Source organism: Zeus faber (genome assembly GCF_960531495.2).
Source record: "Zeus faber genome assembly, chromosome: 19".
Lineage (NCBI taxonomy): Eukaryota > Metazoa > Chordata > Actinopteri > Zeiformes > Zeidae > Zeus > Zeus faber.
Genome location: NC_137206.1, coordinates 24307722 through 24314241, shown reverse-complemented (window position 1 = coordinate 24314241; position 6520 = coordinate 24307722). Strand labels below are relative to the sequence as shown.

At 48.4% G+C, this 6520-nt stretch overlaps 1 protein-coding gene across 1 annotated transcript in view; it reads right to left on the bottom strand.

Moving 5' to 3' along the window:
• The window catches only part of LOC307245044 (cadherin-18), a gene marked incomplete at both ends in the record, with an annotated part of 124598 nt that overhangs the window by 20787 nt on the left and 97291 nt on the right, over positions 1 to 6520 (bottom strand). The gene's annotated exons all lie outside the window — the stretch shown is intronic.

Here is a 6520-nt window from a genome sequence, read left to right as displayed (position 1 = left end):
ATCCACCCTGTGGATACTCACGAGCTGCTTCAAATACCCATGAGCCGAAATACAGTTCTACTACTAGTACTACAGTACTACTCATTACAGACAGAATGGTCACTACTACTACTACTGGTCTATCTATTATCATCCATCCATCCAACCATGCACCCGAACCATCCAACTACTCACCCAACCCTCCAACCATTCACCCAATCATACAACTATTCACCCCAACATCCAACGATTCACTCAAACATGCAACAAACGTAAATGCTCCTCTGTACCCTCGGGCATTTAACTGCTACACCCCCATAGAAAAAGGTCACATCAGCTGGACCACCCAACCATGCTTGGTAAATATCATGTACTCTATGTTTTTTACTTTTTATGATGTGTTTTATTTAACTGCTTTGAGTGGTTTTTGATCTTGTGTTATTACTGTTTTCACTGCTGTACAACCCAGTGCTTCTATGGGGATGAATAGAGTTCTACTACTAGTAGACGACAGAATGGTCATGACTACTACTACTGGTCTATTATCTAACAAAACAATCCATCCATCCATCCATCCATCCATCCATCCATCCATCCACGACCCAAGCGTCAAACAATCCATCCGTGAGTCAGTCAGTCTACCCATCCATCCATCCATGCATCCAACAATTCACCCAACCATATAACCAATCACCGAACCATATAACCAATCACCCAACCATCCAACCATTTGCCCCACCAACCAACCATTCACTCAACCATGCAACCATTCATCCACCCATCCAACCACCCATCCAACCATTAATCCAACCATCCACCCAACTATTCATCCAACCATGCATCTGAACCATCCAACAATTCACTCAACCATGCAACCATTCACCCATCCATACAACCATTCACCGCAGCATTCACACAACCATCCAACATTCACGCAGCCACTCATCCAATCATCCAACCATTCAACCAGCCATCATACTATTCATCCAACCATTGACCCAACCATCCAGCCATTCACCCCAACATCCAACCATTCACTCAACCATGCACCCAACCATTTACACAACCATCCAGCCATTCACACAGCCACTCACCCAACCATCCATCCAACCATTAAACCAACCATCCAACCATGCACCTGAACCATCCAACTATTCAACCAACCCTCCAACCGTTCACCCAATCAATCAACGTTCACCCAATCATCCAACCATCCATCTGACCATTCACCCAACCCTCCAACCATTCACCCAACCGTCCAACCATTTACCCCACCACAAACCCAACAATTAATCCAACCATCCACCCAACTATTCATCCAACCATGCACCAGCACGTTCACCATTCATTAGATATTGTTCAACCATTCACGCAGCCACTTACCCAACCATCCAACCATTCAACCAACCATCAAACTATTGATCCAACCACTCACCTAACCATCCAACCATTCACACAACCATCCAACCATCCAATCATGGACCCCAACATCCAACCATCCACCCCAACATCCAAGGAGTCATTCAACCATGCAACCCTTCACCCAACCACCTAACCACCCATCCAACCATTAATCCAACCATCCAACCATGCACCTGAATCATCCAACTATTCACCCAGCCCTGCAACCATTCACACCAACATCCAACCATCCATCCGACCATTAACCCAACCCTCCAACCATTAACCCAACCATTTACCCAACCCTCCAAACATTCACCCAACCGTTTACCCAACCATCCAACCATTCACCCAAACATCCAAAAATTCACCCAACCCTTCATCCAACCACTCAACCAGCCATCCAACCATTCTCCCAACCGTCCAACCATTTACCCCACCACAAACCCAACAATTCACACAACCATCCAACCATCAACATAATTATCCAACCACCACACAAACCATCCAACCATACAAACATCCATGTAACCATTCACCCAACCAGGGTGAATGGTTACATGGATGTTTGTATGGTCCAACCATTAATCTACCCATTCACCCCAACATCCAACGAGTCATTCAACTATGCAACCATTCACCCAACCACACAACCACCCACCAAACCATCCCACCAGTCACACATCCATCCGACCATTCACCCAACCCTACAATCATTGACCCAACCATCCAACCACCCATCCAACCATTTATCCAACCATGCACCCGAACCATCCAACTATTCACCCAACCCTCCAACCATCCACCCCAACATCCAACCATCTAGCCGACCACAAACCCAACCATTCACCGACCACCCGACCACCCAACCCTTCATCCAACCACTCAACCAGCCATCCAAGCATTCACCCAAACGTCCAACCATTACCCCACCACAAACCCAACAATTCACACAACCATCCGACCATTCACGCAGTCACTCACCCAACCATCCAACCATTCAACCAACCATCAAACTATTAATCCAACCACTCACCTAACCATCCAGCCATTCACCCCAATATCCAACCATTCGCCGATCCATCCAACCATTCACCCCAACATCCAACCATTCACTCAACCATGCAACCATTCACCCAACCATTCACACAACCATCCAACTACTCATCCAACCCTCCAACAATGCACCCAACCATTCACCCGACCACCCACCCAACCCTTCATCCAACCACTCAACCAGCCATCCAACCATTCACCCAACCATCTAACCATTTACCCCACCACAACCCCAACAATTCACACAACCATCCAACCAACCATGCACCCGGACCATCCAACTATTCACCCAACCACTCACCCAAACATCCAACCATTCACACAACCACTCACACAACCATCCAACCATTCACCCAACCATCCACCATCCAAAAATCCATGCATTTATCCAAGTTGTTGTTGTTCATTTGAGCTTTTCCTGCAGCAAATATCACATCGATGAAATGTGTAGAGCTAAGCAAGTATTTTACTTTCCTCTTGTCTATTTACACAAACCATAACAAATCATAACAAATCATAACAAATAACTTTTCAGTTGAGAGCCCCCCCAAAAAAACAACCCTAACAAATTCTGACATTATTAGTCAAACACCAGTGTCGGCTCAGAGCTTTCTGAACAAAACCCAGTGTGAGATGTTTAGCTCAAATCCTGCTGCCTCAGCAGATAATATGGGAACATGACAGGGAGGCTAATTAGCGCCCTGACAACTCTGCTTTCAATACGGCTGATTAACCAGAATGTCGCGGCGCTGGGTGTATGCATACTGTAGGAAGGACATCTTCACAAATCAATTCAATCTATCAATCTATTTAAGTATCCACTTTATTTAGAGATCACAGAGCCAGATTTAACTGCCTTTTTAGAAGCGAGTGTCATCGCAATGTGACAGACAACCCGATCAGAGAGGGGGGGGGGTGGGGGGGGGGGGTGAGAAGACGACAAAGCATCCTTCCATGCATCCATCTTTCTTACTCTTTAGTATTTTTTTCCTTTTTTTATCACAATGTTCGCCAGAAAAACATCAACAATTAACTCATACGGCCGCGATGCACTCATGGATATAAAAATTTCCCTAAACGAACAACTTTGGGACTTTTTATCCGTGGGAGCAGAGTGGCCGGCGGAAATCCTACGCGGGAACACTCGCAACAACAACTACAACAACAAAAATGGAGCCGCTGTTCCACGAGCCGGCCCACGGAGGAAGCACCGAGGTAAACGAGGCGGCATTCGGGTCAGAATGAGGACGCAACCTTACCGTCCACCTCTGCCAAGCATCCTTCTTGCTAACGTCCAGTCCCTGGAGAACAAGATGGATGAACTTCGAGCGAGGATTCAATTCCAGCGTGACACGAGGAACTGTTGCGTCCTCTGTCTGACGGAAACATGGCTGAACACATCACGTGTGCCACCAGGAGAGACAGAACTCTGGACCATTGTTACACTCCTTACAAGAACGGATACAAGCCCGTCTCGCTTCCTGCTTTCGGGAAATGAGATCACGCCGCGATCTCGCTGCATCCTGTTTACAGGCCTCTGATCGCGCGGGATCTGGTGATGACGAGGGAAGTGAAGCGGTGGACGGACCAATCGGAGGCTGCGCTTCAGGACGCTCTGACTGACGTAGACTGGGACATGTTCCAAACAAGTTCAAGTGACGTCAGCGAGTTTACGGAGGCTGTAGTAAGTTTCGTGGCTACGCTCGCGGATGAAATCGTTCCCACGGTGAAAGTTCGGATATTTCCAAACCAGAAACCATGGGTTGATAAATCCATCCGCTGCGCTCTGAATGCGCGCACGGCCGCTTACAACGACGGACTTGTATCTGGTAACATGGACAATTACAAAGCGGCGTCTTACAATCTGGGGAGGGCGGTGAAGGACGCCAAACGGACGTACAGAGACACCGTGGAGCTGCAGATGGAGCGGGGGGACACAAGACGCTTGTGGGAGGAGCTGCGAACAATAACAAACTACAAGAGCAGCTCCTCCCCAGCCACGAGTGTGGACGCCTCCCTGGCCAACCAACTGAACTCCTTTTATGCGCGGTTCGAGTCTGGCAGCAGCACCGCTAGCTCGCCGGCTAATTGGAGTTACACCGCTGGGGATGAGCGCGCACTCTCAGTGTCCGTGCACGAGGTCAGGAGGGCTTTGATGCGGGTGAACACCAGGAAAGCTGTGGGCCCAGATGGCATATCTGGACGAGTACTGAAGACCTGTGCTAACCAGCTAGCTCCGGTGTTCACCACAATATTCAACATCTCCCTGGCTGAATCAGTGGTCCCATCCTGCTTCAAGAGGTCCACCGTCGTTCCTGTCCCGAAGATCGCCTCTCCAACCTGCCTGAATGACTACCGTCCGGTGGCCCTCACCTCGGTGGTCATGAAGTGTTTCGAGAGGCTGATTAAGGATTATATCTGCGCCTCCAGCCCCCGCACCTTGGACCCGTTGCAGTTTGCGTACCGGCAGAACAGATCCACGGATGACGCGGTCTCCCAGGTACTGCACACCACGCTCACGCACCTGGATGGCCAGAAGGGGGCCTATGTGAGAATGCTGTTCATTGATTATAGTTCAGCTTTCAACACCATAGTTCCCACCAGACTGGCTGTCAAGTTGATGGAGCTAGGATTGAATGGTCCGCTGTGCACCTGGATCCTGGACTTCCTCACAGGCCGCCCCCAGGTGGTCAAGGTGGGGAAGTACATGTCAAGCTCCCTCACCCTGAATACAGGATCCCCCCAGGGTTGCGTCCTCAGCCCCCTACTGTACTCCCTGTACACACATGACTGTGTGGCCAGGTCCAGCTCCAACACCATCATCAAGTTTGCTGACGACACCGTGGTCGTGGGCCTGATCACCGACTGCGATGAGAAGGCCTATCGCGAGGAGGTGGCTGACCTGTCACTCTGGTGCCAGGACAACAGCCTCCACCTGAACGTCAGCAAAACCAAGGAGATGATTGTGGACTTTAGGCGTGGATCACAATCGAGGACGCACGCGCCGTTGTGGATTAATGGGACTTCTGTCGATAGGGTGAGCAGCTTCAGATATCTGGGAGTCCACATCACAGAGGACTTAACATGGACTGTTCACACAGACACTCTGGTGAGAAAGGCGAGGCAGCGTCTCTACCACCTCAGGCAGCTGAGGAAATTCCGGGTCTCGGTGAGGATCCTCAAGTCCTTCTACTCTGGAGCAGTGGAGAGCATCCTGACAGGCAACATCACTGCCTGGTTTGGGAACTGTACTGCCCAGGACAGGCGGGCCCTGCAGAGGGTGGTGCGTTCAGCTGAACGTACCACTGGAACTACCCTCCCCCCCTTGCAGGAGTTATACACCAGGAGGTGTAGTAGCAGAGCCCGTAGGATCATGAAGGATCCTCATCACCCCAACAACGGACTGTTTCAGCTGCTGCGGTCAGGCAAGCGCCTCCGCAGTCACGCAGCGAGAACAGAGAGACTGAGACGGAGTTTCTTCCCTCAAGCCATCAGAACTGTCAATGCTGACCTCACCAGGGGTCCTAACTGAGCCATGCACTAGGCTCCACTACCTACTGTACTGTATGTAGCATACTGTACCGCATACTGTATCACTGTTCAGGGTTGTTCGTGATGCCGTATTGCTGCGCCGTACTGTTGTATACTGTGCTGTATTATCCCAAACACTACCTCACACTATTCACATTCACATGCCACTTTAATTCACATGCCACTTTAAATGCACATATCTGTATATACATAGGCATATTCCCTCTATCTATTCCATTTTATTTCAATTTATTTTTATTGTATTTTATTCTATATATTTTTTATCTTATTCTATAAGTATTCCACTTACTGTATTACGTTTTAGGAGTCAGTTAGTCGGTCTATTAGAAATGAATTTTCTACTTTTTATTTTATTTTATTTTTGTACTTTTTCCTAGGACTTATTGTGTGCTATCACCGGGTGCGTTGCATTACATTTCACTGCATATATGTATGGAAGTATGTATATGTATGTGACAAATAAAAATCTTGAATCTTGAATCTTGAATCTTGAATTCCAGTTGTTGTTGTTGTTTTTTTTTTTTTTTTTCCA